This window comes from Labeo rohita, chromosome 9 (genome assembly GCF_022985175.1).
Source record: "Labeo rohita strain BAU-BD-2019 chromosome 9, IGBB_LRoh.1.0, whole genome shotgun sequence".
Classification (NCBI taxonomy): Eukaryota; Metazoa; Chordata; class Actinopteri; order Cypriniformes; family Cyprinidae; genus Labeo; species Labeo rohita.
Window position 1 is genome coordinate 28,430,972 of NC_066877.1, and position 14,847 is coordinate 28,445,818.

Sequence of the window (14,847 nt, forward strand, 5' to 3'; positions counted from 1 at the left end):
ATCTGCAAAATGTTCATTATTTTGCCAAAATAAGAGGGATCATACAAAATGCATGTTATTTTTATTTAGTACAGACCTGAATAAGATAATTTACATAAAAGTTGTTTACATATAGTCCACAAAAGAAAATATTAGTTGAATTTATAAAAATCACCCCGTTCAAAAGTACATACACTTGATTCTTAGTACTGTGTTATTACCTGAATGATCCACAGCTGTTTTATTTATTTATTGTTTAGAGATTTAGGGATTGTTTGGAGTTGTTCTTGAGTCTTTTTTGTCCTGAACAGTTAAACTGCTGTTCTTCAGAAAAATCCTTCAGGTCCCACAAATTTTGGTTTTCCAGCATTTTTGTGTATTTGAACCCTTTTCAACAATGACTGTATGATTTTGAGATCCATCTTTTCACACTGAGGACAACTGAGGGACTCATATGCAACTATTATAGAAGGATCAAATGCTCACGGATGCTTCAGAAAGAAACACAATGCATTAAGCGCCAGGGGGTGAAAACTTTTGGAATTTAAAGATTAGAGTAAGTTTTACTTATTTTGTGGTCTGGGAAACATGTAAGCATCTTCTGTAGCTTCTGAAGGGCAGTACTACATTTAAAATATATATATTTAGGCATTTTTTAGGCAAAATAAGAAAAATGTACAAGTCTTCATTCTGTTCAAAAGTTTACACCCCTGGCTCTTAATGCATCGTTTTTCTTTCTAAAGCGTCAGTGAGTGTTTGAACCTTCTGTAATAGTTGTGTATGAGACCCTCAGTTGTCCACAGTGTGAAAAGATGGATCTCAAAATCATACAATCATTGTCAAGTGTTCAAATACACAAAAATGCTGAAAAACCAAAGAATTTGTTGGACCTGAAGGATGTTACTGAAGAAGAGTGTGCAGTTTAACTGTTCAAGACAAACAAGGGACTTACGAACAACTATCACAAAACAAAAAGACACAGCTGTTGATCAATGAGGTAACAACACAGTATTAAGAATCAAGCGTATGTAAACATTTGAACTATTATTTTCTCTTGTTGACTATATGTATATGTCTTTTATGTGAAATATCTTATTCAAGTCAGTACTAAATAAAAAATAACATGCTTTTTGTATGATCCCTCTTATTTTGGTAAAATAATTAACATTTGCAAATATTACAGATTCTATCAATCCAATTGAAACAATCAATAACTACTACACTGATGTCTGCTTTCTTTGTCTGTTGAAACTGCACTGAGAACAGTTTTCCTTTTATATTCTAGTCTTTAGCTCTAAAGGCTTCAGGTAGTGCTCAGCCGCAGCCATAATCACTGGAGAGCAACTTCAGTATCTTATTACTTAGCTGCTTCTGGGTTGTGGACTTCTATGATGAGTGATGCTGTGTCCTATAACTCAATTAGAGGAGACACAGTCTAAAGATTTTTTTCTTCAAGAATCATTTTCTAATTCAGTTTATTAATCTGCGCAAAGACATCGTGAGCTGTCAGACTAGAGAATCCTCATTATTCAATACACCTGAGGAAACTGACAGGCCCTGTAATGAGATTCTCACTCTGCGCTTTTTTTGCAGTTTCATACTAAACAGCACAGGGTGCCGCTGAGTAACTCTCTAGAATAAAAGCATGTAAAAGGATCAAGAGAAATGTGATTAAGTTGGTTCAATATGCTGTAGATGCTGCATGACTATTTCGCAGTTGGCTTGTTGAAGCAGTTTCACTCTCACTAATGTTATAGACCTGAATTAACAATTTGTTTTAATAGAATGACCCTCAGTGCTCCTTTGTTTTATTGGAATTGGGTCACTTTCAATTATAGGGACCAAAATATCCCTTGATTTTTCAACTATGAAAAACATGACAAACCAGAATATTCATTAAACTATGTGTGCGTCATGACTAAAAAAAAGTTACTCTTGTGTAACACTGATATAGATGTAACTTTAATTAGATCTAGCTCTTGTAGCTTTGCTCTAAAATAAAATAAAATAAAATAAAATACTGGCAGAGACACAGAAATGTTACCACAGACAATTTCAAAAAGTGCCAAAAACAAACAAAACATATTAAATAGTATCTTAGTTTAAAGCTATTCTTCTGAGTTTTTTTTTTTTGTATGCGTGCGTCACGACTAAAAAAAAAAAGTTACTCTTATGTAACACTGATATATATGTAACTTTAATTAGTTTTGGCTCTTGTAGCTTTGAAATAAAATAAAAAAAAATAAAATAAAATAAAATAAAATAAAATAAAATAAAATAAAATAAAATAAAATAAAATAAAATAAAATAAAATAAAATAAAATAAAATAAAATAAAATAAAATAAAATACTGGCAGAGACACAGAAATGTTACCACAGACAATTTCAAAAAGTGCCAAAAACAAACAAAACGTATTAAATAGTATCTTAGTTTAAAGCTACTCTTCTTTTTTTTTTTTTGTTTTGTTTTTTTTTGAGATGCACATATTCTACACAATAAAAAGAGAAATTTGCAATGCAGCTGTCGGATTTCAGCTTCAAATCACACCATGCATAGTTTAATTTAATCATACTGGCTGCATAGACACCATTGTGCAGAAATGTTAAGTATGTTAATTATTATGTGCTTGTCTGGCAGCCTAACAAATCAGTCTAACAAATTTTTTTATTCGCTTGAATTTGTCAAAGTTATTATTCATGCCTTTTCAAATGAGGTATGCTATTAAGCATTAGCCACATCCATAATGAAATGCTTTGACTATACTTGTTTTGCACATTTTAATTATTTGAATTTATCAAGTGCCTGAAATGCTGTTTTCCATGTACTAATTTGCATGTACTATTGGTCTTACATTTATTAAAAAAAAATAAAATAGTGGTAAATATTTTAATCTGCTCAGCTGTGCATTTTGATATGCTATTGTTGCAATTGCCATCTTAAAGATATTTTTGTCAAATTTGTGACCCTCAAGTTGTGAAGAAAATAATCAAGTTGTCTTTTATGATTAGTAATTATGTCAAGATGTTAATAAATGTTTACTCCCCAGTTTTCAGGAGGATGCTGAACTGAAATCAAAACATCTAACATTTTGTAACTGTTTTTTTTTTTTTTTTTTTTTTTTTTTTTTACCCAATTACAGTAAACTACTGAACTGAAATCCCAAAAGGTCTTTTATATAAATACTTCCAGAAGGGGGATTAATCCTAGTCTTGGTGCTAAATCTATCTTTTTATTTGAAGTTGATCTTGAGGTATTAAGATCTTCCTTTTGGCTTTAAGGTGTTGATAGGTGCTCTTTCCTTTTAAGGGGCTCCTTATCAGAATCTGTCCTTGGCCTCTCTCTCATTTTTAGTCTCAACACGTACCAGGTTCACCTTTATGAGAATATCATGCCCATCAAACACTTAGACAAATGTCATTTTTGAGATGAAGTTTGTCAAAAGCTTCGGCTGTAACAGTGATGCCTATATAAAAAAAATGAATGTGAGCTTTGGGGAACTGCATTGAAGGCAATGAGTTATTAGCACAGCTAATGATAGTGCTGCTGCATCAAACTACAAAATGTGGAGAGTTGGATCTAGATAATAAATGAAGACTGAATTCAATTCTGGTTGAAAAATGGCATTTTTAACTTGAACCTGATGCATTGTGGCTGAATCTCTCCATCACCCGTGACATTCTGTCAAGGTTAAGAATTTTGTTTACCAGTCAACTTATTAATGTCACTGTTCTCATCTTTTCTATCATTTTGTTGACAGTCGGCCAATTTATAAAACTGGAGATAAAGTTAGTAATTCGACAAGAATCAGACAGAGCTCTCTGTCTTTGCAGACTCTATCAGAGGCCTCAGATAAGATGGTCACATTCATTTTACTGTACATCTGTGTTCTTCAGTTTCCTTTCATACTTAAAATATCTTGTTTATTTGGACAGTTATACTAGACATTTTGATGTCTTAAAGTGAGCAGCATTTTCAATTCCCATTTAACTTAATATTTTCTTGTCATTGTTTTATGTACAACCCTTGATATTTCTGTACACTTGTAAAGTAGCTGTATAAAATACTCATTTTGGGCTTTAATCTAAGTATGTGTATGCATCAAATGACCTATTGGCATATTCTCATCCATTTTATCTCAAGGGTGGCATAGCATTTAAATAGCAAAAGGTTAATGGCATTACAATGACTTTCTCAAACAGGTTATTGATTAAATGCTCATTAATGTTTGGATGTTTCCCAGCTGATGCAGCATATAATATAATGCTCCAGACTTTGCCTCATGGCCATATGGACCTATTATAAACATCTGATAGCCAGTCCAACAGTTTTGTTGCAGTAACCTTTTACTGCTGATAGATTTCCTCCTTTCATTGGTGTAGCACAGTATTAAAAATACGACCCACCGGCGTGGGAGCTGAAGCACTCACAGTTAAGTGCGTGATTAATGCATGACAATATGTCAAACGTGAAGTACTTTGAATATATATGAACTCATTCTCAGTGAGATTGTTAAAAAATATGGACTGTGCTATGCAATCAGAGTCCATATTTTTTCAGTTATGAAAAAGTTGTTTTGCAAACTAAGCTAATGATATTTTCTATCCACACATTTAAAAGTTTTACATTTTTACAAATGTACATTTTTAGGTTTGTTAAAGGAGATCTATTATGCCCCTTTTTACAATATGTAACACACGTCTCAGGTGTCTCCAGAATGTGTCTGTGAAGTTTCTGCTCAAAATACCCCACAGATCATTTATTATATCATTTTGAAAATGCATATTTTTTAGTGGAAGCAGAAACGTGCTGTTCATGCATGTCTCTTTAAATGCAAATGAGCTGATGCTCCCCGCCCCCTTTTCCAGAATAGAGCTGTGCCTTTATTTATAATATTTCAACTTTATTCTCGAATTATTTCATCTTTATTCTCATAATTACGACTTTATTCTTGAAATATTTTGACTTCATTCTCTAGTATTCAGTGTTTATTCTTGTAATTTTGACTGTAGTGTCATTTTATTTTTACTTTATTCTTGTAATTTTGACTTGATTCTCAAAACATTTCGACTTTTCTCAAAATATTTTGACTTTATTCTCAAAATATTTTGACTTTATTCTCAAAACATTTTGACTTTATTCTCATAATTTTGACTTTATTCTCAAAATATTTCGACTTTTCTCAAAATATTTTGACTTTATTCTCGAAATACTTCAACTTTATTCTCATAATATTTAGACTTTAATTTTAAAATATTTTGACTTTATTCTCATAATATTTCAACTTTATTCTTGTATTTTTTACTTTACTCTCAAAATATTTTGACTTTATTCTCGTAATTTAGACTTTATTGTCGAAACATTTCATCTTTATTTTAGTAATATTTAGACTTTATTCTCAAATTATTTCATCTTTATTCTCATAATTACGACTTTATTCTCAAAATATTTAAACTTCATTCTCTAGTATTCAGAGTTTATTCTTGTAATTTCGACTAGTGTCATTTTATTTTTCGACTTTATTCTTGTAATTTTGACTTTATTCTCAAAACATTTAGACTTTTCTCAAAATATTTTGACTTTATTCTCGAAATACTTTATTCTCATAATATTTCGACTTTATTCTCATAATTTGGACTTTGTTCTCAAAATATTTCAACTTTATTCTCAAAATATTTCGACTTTATTCTTATAATATTTAGACTTTATTCTCAAAACATTTCGACTTTATTCTCGAAATATTTTGACTTTATTCTCATAGTATTTTGACTTTATTCTTGTAGTATTTTGACTTTGTCATTATATTTTGACTTTATTCTTGGAATTTCGACTTTGTTCTCGAAATATTTCAACTTTATTCTCGTAATTTCGACTTTATTGTCATTATATTTCGACTTTATTCTCAAAATATTTTGACTTTATTCTCAAAATATTTCGACTTTATTCTCGTAATATTCTGACTTTATTCTTGTAATTTTTATTTTATTCTCAAAACATTTCGACTTTATTTTTATAATTTGGACTTTATTCTCGAAATATTTCGACTTTATTTTCAAAATATTTCGACTTTATTCTCATAATATTTCAACTTTATTCTTGTATTTTTTACTTTATTCTCGAAATATTTCAACTTTATTCTCATAATATTTCGACTTTATTCTCAAAACATTTTGACTTTATTCTCGTAGTATTTCGACTTTATTGTCATTATATTTTGACTTTATTCTTGGAATTTTGACTTTGTTCTCGAAATATTTCGACTTTATTCTCGTAATTTCGACTTTATTGTCATTATATTTTGACTTTATTCTCGAAATATTTTGACTTTATTCTCAAAATATTTCAACTTTATTCTCGTAAAATTCTGACTTTATTCTTGTCATTTTTATTTTATTCTCGAAACATTTCGACTTTATTCTTATAATTTGGACTTTATTCTCGAAATATTTCGACTTTATTTTCAAAATATTTCGACTTTATTCTCAAAATATTTCAACTTTATTCTCGTAATTTGGACTTTATTCTCAAAACATTTAGACTTTATTCTCGAAATACTTAGACTTTATTCTCATAGTATTTTGACTTTATTCTCGTAGTATTTCGACTTTATTCTCGAAATATTTTGACTTCATTCTCGTAATTTTGACTTTATTCTTGTAATTTTTATTTTATTCTCGAAACATTTCGACTTTATTCTCAAAATATTACTAGTTTAATCTCATAATCTCAGTTTTTTTTTAACGTGGCACTAAAATGGCGCCGTAGTGAGGGACCCTTTGAGGTGACCCCAATCATTTAAAATAAATCAGCTTTAATTTGGCTGCTGGTATGGCTGCATGGTTTTAAATGTAATTTAAAAAGTAAAAAGCCTATGTGTAAAACTTTTTTTAATGAGGAAATAATTACTGAGTGCACATTTAATTTCATCGGTCATGCCATGTTTCTGTTGACCTTTTGTGCTGGGGACTGGCATCTACTGTCTGTATACAGAGGCTCTGATTACACTGCAAATTATAAGAGTTATGATTGCAGGGTTGTGCTTCTTCCTGGCATGTGTCTTTTTAAGCAAATAACTCATTTCAAAAGCATACAGTCATTAATCACTAAAGATTTTTAAATCAAATGAACACCTTATACTCGCTGCATGATAAATGGATTTATCTAGTGAGATAGAACGTAGTGTAAGTATAATGTATTAGGCCTGTGCGCCAATGAAAACTCAGTCAAGGCAAGTACAGGCAATTCGCTGTACCCTCCCTGAAATCAAAGAATCCACAACATCCTAAATATATTTTATAAAAACAAATAAAACGATCCTCTGCTCTCATCTGTGTTTCAGTGACTGAAAGAAGCCATTATGAAACCTGGCAGACGCCACAGCTTGCTGGCAGTTTAAAGCTGGGCAAGACGTTTTGGTCAATGGGTTTTGCAAGGGTAAGAACTTTCTGTGCCAAATTCATAATTGATTGCAAAGAGGCTCATTTGACATGTTAAATGGAAGTCTTAAATCTTTTGCAGGGTTCAAGCATGGCAGATAAACAGTACACAAGACCTTGATAAAAAAGACTGTAAAAGGCAAAACACAAGAGAGGATCCAATAAGAAATTTATGGGAATTAAAGGTGCTGTAATCCTACTACCTGACGGATATCATTAAAATTAATGCTCTGAGATATTACTCTCATCTAAAGACTGTGTAAACCAAGGAGTTCTAATATACCTTGAGAAAGCTGTGAGGTTGTGTAAAATGCCCAGTATCAGTTACTGCACCATTAATCAATTAAAAATTGTCAGAACGTTATTTAAAGACACCAGATTGTTTAGTCTATCTAAGTGCTGATGTGAAAATACTCTTAATGTTTTCAGCAATACCCATTTGGACAAATTGCCTTTGAATTGCCCTCTAGAGAGCCAAGACCTGATGGATATATCTCATCTTCTGTCAATATAAATGCCACTGCAGCATGTTCTTTTATTATTTTGCAATTTGGAACTCTGTTTGTCATTATATTTAAGATAGATATAAGTCACTTAGAATGAAAAAAAAAATGTTTTATTTTTTTAAAAGCCACTGAAGCTGTGGATCTGCCTCTGAGGACAGGCTTCCACATTTTACTCTGTGGGACGTCTGCATTGACCTGTAGCAAAATTAGACAAAATGGACAGTTGGGCTGCAGGGGATGCACAAGAAAGGTATTCTGTCAGATGCAGCAATCATTTATTTTATAACAAAAAGTTTAGGGGTCGTAGGACTTCCTGCTCCTTCAGAGAGGAAAGAAAAAATGCAAAAATAAAATGCAGCCAACCATCAAGCAGTTAGGACAGCAAAAGCTTGTCAGGTTGTCTGTGTAATGTTTTGCTTATTGTTTTTTAATTTGGATTTTTGTTTACTTTTATATGATAAGCTGCGGCTTCTAATTTCAAATCTGGGTCCTGAAGAAAAACCAATTGAGAATCAGTGATCAACAAATTGAGGTTTCATTCAATTGTGTTTATTCAACAGAATATCTTGGAGTTTGTTATAGCCTATAGTCTAATGAAATTATCTGATAACTTTTTCAGGAACATGTTGAAACAAGTTTTCTGCTTCTGCTGGACACTCATTAAAGCATGGTGGCTGTCTGTTTGCAATTTATTACAATTTATTCTCCAAAAAAAGACAAAATAAATAAATAAATGCAGAATACTGCTGACTTGGAAATATACTGATACAAATGGATAATGCAGTATGCAGTGTTGCTTGAAAGTTTGTGAACCCCTTAGAATTCTTTATATTTCTGCATAAATATGACCCAAAAGATCATCAGATTTTCACACAAGTCCTAAAAAATTGACAAAGAGAACCCAATCAAACAAATGAGATTAAGAAAATATACTTTTTCATTTATTTATTCTGGAGAATTACTCAGTATTACATAGTGTGAGTGACAAAAAGTTGTGAATCTCTGGGATAACCAGTTAATTTGAAGGTGAAATTAGAGTCCATCTGTTCAGAGGTGTTTTCAATCAATAGGATGACTATCAGGTGTCATTGCCTGCCCTGTTTTATTTAGAGAACAATGATCTATCAAAGTCTGATCATGTTTGTAGAAGAAAGTCATGACACAAACAAAGGAGATCTCTGAGAACCTCAGAAAAAGAGTTTTTGCTGCTTATCAGGCTGGAAAAGGTTACAAAACCATCTCTAATGAGTTTGGACTTCACAAATCCACAGCCAGACAGACTGTCTACAAACGGAGGAAATTCAAGACCATTGTTACCCTCCCCAGGAGCTGTCCGCCAACAAAGATCACTGCAAAAGCAAGACGTGTAATAGCTCATAGGTTGCAAAGGACTCCAGGAAAACTTCTAAGCAACTTGAAGGCCTTTCTCACATTGGCTAATGTTAAAGAGCGGGTCATATGGGTTTCGAAAAATATATTTTTTGCAGTTTGTAACATAGTTATCCTTCAACAGCCTGCAAAGTTGTTAATCAAAAAAATGCATGATAAACAAAGATATTGTCTCTCAAAAGAAAGAGTCAACTCGAGCCGCCTTTATGAGTCATTATATTCTCAAATTTTATGCATGTTACGGATATACGTCACTAAGTAACACATTTGCATAATCCCCACCTGCCCGCAAACACTTCTGATAGTTAGTGTTTACATCATGTCGAGAAGACGCTGTGTTCTGCGCTGTCAAATCATTTTAAGTGGCTCATTTGGTTATAATAATATTCACATATTGGAATGCTTGGGTAAGATAACGTAATATTAAAGCAGTCTTCTGTTTGTGCTGCCTTAATTTACTTACTCGTTTTCATCACTTTCGCTTTAATTCTCCAGCACTGATTCCTTTGCGAAACTAGGCATCCAATCGGAGTTCTCACTTTCCCCGACGGTCCCGACGCTGATTCAACATGCTGAATCGGGCAAACTCCCACCGACGTGAGCCTGACGAGTGCCGATTTGTGGAATACACCAAACAAACTAGCCCGACAGATGCTGTTCCGCCCATTAAATACACATTTTTTGTCGAGGTTACCCTTATAAATTTGCATTCCAGGTGCTAAATATGACTTTATTGGGGTTGCTTCAACCTGCGAACATCACAAACAACCGTGGACTTGGCAACACTGTTGGCAGTGCTTGCTAACTTGCTTGAGTACTCCTCTCTGTGCCAATAAGAACAGGCTTGGCCAGCTGATCAATCAGAGCAGAGTAGGCTTATGGATCAGAGGGGTTTACAGACCTTTAGCTCAGAACTGATCGAACGAATCGTTTCGAAATCATTGAGAAATGACGCTATGTTTAAATGTATATTTTGAGAAAATTACAACGTTTTTTGACCTTAGATGCATTTAAACCTGTTTCAGGGGACTCCAACACAATATTAGGACACTTTAAAATACCATATGACCTGCTTTTTAATGTTGGAGAACACTAAACAACCGTGGTGTGCATGGCAGTGTTGCAAGAAGAAAGCCACTGCTATCCTAAAAGAACATTGCTACCTGTCTGCCGCTTGATAAAGGTTATGTGGACAAGCCAGAGGGCTATTCATGAAATTTTTGATGGACAGATGAGAATAAAATAGAAATTTTGGGTTTAAATAAGAAACGTTATGTTTGGAGAAAGGAAAATAATGCATTCCAGCATAAGAACCTTATCCCCATCTTTGAAACATGGTGGTGGTAGTATAATGGTTTGGGCCTGTTTTGCTGCATCTGGGCCAGGATGACTTGCCATCATTGATGGAACAATGAATTCTGAATTATGCCAGCAAATTCTAAAGAAAAATGTCAGGACATCAGTCCAAGAACTGAATCTCAAGAGAAAGTGGGTCACGCAGCAAGACAATGACCCCAAGCACACAAGTTGTTGTACCAAAAACTGGATAAAGAAGAACGAAGAAATGACAAAGAAATAAAGAAATGACAAAGTATATTTTTGTCTTTTGTTTGATTGGGTTCTCTTTGTCTACTTTTAGGACTTGTGTGAAAATTTGATGACGTTTTGGGTTATATTTATGCAGAAATGTAGAAAATTCTAAAGGGTTCACAAACTTTCAAAAAGCACTGTATATACTCATAGGTAGCATAAGCATTTCAGGATACATATGTGGTCCTTGGTTAACAGTTTGCAGTATACAGCTAGCTTACTTGCATGAGTTTTGTTTCCCATGATGCATTTGATTCTTCAAACTACTGTCTTTGAACAAATTGGGATTTTACAGGTCATTGATCAGGTGGCATCAAATTACAGAATAATCAGTGCAATTTATGTCATTTTAAATGTAAGGCAGCCTTGCAGAGAAATATGGCAGAGATGAACATTGTTAGAAATAGATGTTAGCGATTGTGAGCAATTTCACTGCACAGGCATCAGACAATCTCTATGTGGGGCTTTCTTATTTATTTCTTTCATACCATCTTTAAAACATCCATATCTCTGAGGGGTATGACACAGACTTCATCTTTATAGTGAAGTCAAGGACAGGTTCTATTTTAATAAACGTCTCTAGAGAGTTCAAACCCGTGTCTCTTAAGAGGGTGTCACGGCAGCAGTCATTTTGAGGGTGTGTAGTTGGATGAACACGCTCACAGGAGCAGGGAAAAGTGTGCACAAGCATATACATATGGCTAATCTACTTAAATGAGGGTAGGGACATATTTTTCTGCTCTTTGAACACCGCTTAATATCATCACGGCAGTTTGCACAAGATCATTTACTTTCATCATATGTGCCATATGATATTGAGCTTGCTAAAACATAATTTCTCAAAATTGAAATTCTTGAGTCAGGGACTTTCATATCGCTCTCCATCTTTTGACAGTTTAGAAGCCAGAAAATAATCTTACTATAGGAATTTTGATTAAAATGATAATTTTTCTTTTGGCAGACAGTAGGACTATGCTCTATGCTCACCATTAATAGGGTACAAAATAGGGCCTGAAACTTTTAAAAAATCTTTAAGATGTCTTGATTACAAATCTTAAACCACAAATAGTCTGTGAAAGGAGGTGCTTTTTTTCTTGATCAAATGTAGATCATTATTTACTGTACTGAGATTTACTGTAGTAGCACTAACTGCACAGTGGTATTGTGTCAGAAACGTGGGTATATTTGTGTCGAATTTTATTCTATTATTAATGTTGATGTGTATTAAATGTATTGAATGAGGAGTAATGGAAAATAAGTACAGTGTTTTTTTTTGTGATTAAGCTATAGTGTTTATGCATTTATACTAAATGTATGTAGTCTACTGTTTTTCACACAAATACCTAGGAACCATATTACATTTTTACCACGGTACTGAGGTGCTGTATTGTGATTTTAACTGTTACTATCATGATCTGTGGATGGTGTGGAAGAGCAATGGTTAATAAAAAAAAGAATAATTAAATTTCACCATAAAAATGAGGTTACTATTGATATTTCTGATTTTGATAATGAACATAAATCTACATCTGCATCCAAACTCAAGCTACTATCAAATGTGTATTTCTAAGAGACAAAAAAGTTATATTATTATTATTGATATTATCAGGTAACACAAACCTGTTTCTTGATTTGAAACAATATTACTCATTAAAACATGCAGAACTAAGAAATTATTTTTTTCTGATATTTCAGATATTTATTTTAAGGAAAAATGACTGGAAAAAAGTGTGAAGAATTAAAAAAAAACATGAAGTGCTTGTCATGTTCTTACCATAAAGAATATTTTAAAGCCAAACTTAATCGTCTGATTTTTACAACTTTCACATTGTAGCAAAACTCTGCCTTTAAACTTGAAAGAAAAAAAAGTGACCTTGTCGTGATAATTATCGATATCGACTGATTAAAAAAAATAATACTGTGATAATTTTTTGGATATATCACCCAGCCCTATATGAAATGAAATTTATTTTGTGCAAACATTTTTTTCAGCAATTTACAGGTTCTCAGATCTGTAGAGCGCTGAAATGCAAAGCATTTTTCCATGGGGAGGAAGGCAGAAAGCTCATGGAGGTATGCGCTTTGATAACAGGGAGTAATTTTACACAATTCTTTAATTCCTTTCCACCAGTCACTTTTGTCTGTTTATATGACATTTATTTGCAAGAATTATATGATTAGTTTGGTTGAGCTGGAAGCTCTTTTCACAACAATCCTTCCCAAGTCGCTTGCATTGTTCTGCCATTAGCCAGCTAAAGCTGGAGAGATTATAGCACTAGTGTTTTAAAACAGGCATGTAATTGGCTATTTCCAGTATAAACAACCCTTTCGCCCAGGGGACGCTTTGACCTCTATAACTGCCATGTTCCATATGAAAAGAAAGTGGGCTGCCTTTGTGTGCTTTCTGTGTCAGTCCCTGAGAAAACATGCCATGTGCACATGAAGTGTTAAATGTTTTCCTGAGAAGATAACATTCTGCCACATTTCGATGCTGGTTCCTATAGCATGTTCAAAGAAACACAAAGGTGATAAAACTTATCTGTAGTCATCAACAGAAAATCGACCCTGTTGGTCCCCTAAGTGAGCCTTGGAAAATTAGATTGCTGAAATGATATCGTGAAAGCTATCACAACGACTTCTGCTTGGCAGTTCACCAAAGCCCCCGCAGATATAGCCTACTCCCAGTGGGCTTCAAACATCATACAGAAATGTGTTTTAAAAAGGAATATATGTCTAGCAGAAATAATATTCAGGAAAGGAGGCCATGAAGCCCATTGTGATAACCAGTACGTAGATGAATGGTGCTTGTTTTCAATGTTATATGTGAGAAAATAGACCATAAAGCTCTTTGAGGGTGTGTGAAAAAACATGCTTACCACCTACATATAGGCTAGCTGGGATATTACTGACACAGTTTTTTGAATGGGACAAAATAAAACAGCCTTCAAAAGACTGCATCATATATTTTTCACTGTGCATGGACACTTGTCAGTGAGCTGTTTTAACCGTGACAATGCTGTGTGTGTCATTATCGGACATTATACTGGCTAATTCTCCCACTTACACGCCTACTGACTAAATAAATGCACAAATGCATGGATGTATTGAATTATTTTATCATTTTGCCTGTATATTATATTAAAGTTGCTGCTACGGAAAGACAATTTTACAGTAATATTATCATTGATGTCTTGTGGTGGCAATTTAAAGGGATAGTTTACCAAAAAATGAAAATTCTGTCATACTCACCCTTATGTTGTTCCAAACCTGTAAGACTCTTGCTCATCTTCGGAACACAAATTAAGATATTTTTGATGAAATCCGAGAGCTTTCTGTCCCTGCATAGACAGCAACGCAACTACCACATTCAAGGCCCAGAAAGGTAGTAAGGGCATCGTTAAAATAGTCCATGTGGCATCAGTGGTTCAACCGTAACATTATGAAACTATGAGAATACTTTTTGTGTATGAAGAAAACAAAAATGACGACATTATTCAACAATTTCTTCTCTTTTGTTTCATTCCTCAGTGTGCGTTCATGAGAATACCACGACACATGCGTGTGGTCCTGCTGACGTAGGAGCCAGCGTTCTGACATAAAACATCCATTTTTTTTAGTTAATCGCCTATATTCTGGTTCAAATAAGTAAGGCTGCACTCTAAAAAATGCTGGGTTAAAAACAACCCAACATGGTTTTTTTTTGGCAACCCAGCACTGGGTACATATTGGACAGAACACATGCTGGGCTATTTTGATCAAGCTGGGTTGTTTTTTTATAAATCAACTATTGTTTAAAAATTATTATATTACTGGGTTAAAATGACCTGGAAATGAAGAATTATAGAGGCAACAGCAATAAACAAAAGAGGAACATTTATTATTAATATTTATTATTAACACCCATGGACAAAAATATATAACAAATCAAATTTATTTGGGTGAATACAGC

General features: G+C 33.3%; 1 long non-coding RNA gene across 1 annotated transcript in view; it reads left to right on the plus strand.

Annotated features, from left to right (window-relative positions):
• LOC127170423 (uncharacterized) overlaps positions 1 to 7,867 on the plus strand; it is a 71,663-nt gene extending 63,796 nt beyond the window's left edge. The window contains exons 2-3 of the long non-coding RNA XR_007828368.1: positions 7,317 to 7,411; positions 7,496 to 7,867. This is a non-coding gene — a long non-coding RNA (uncharacterized LOC127170423). The remainder of the gene's footprint in view (positions 1 to 7,316; positions 7,412 to 7,495) is intronic.
• Positions 7,868 to 14,847: the final 6,980 nt, after the last annotated feature.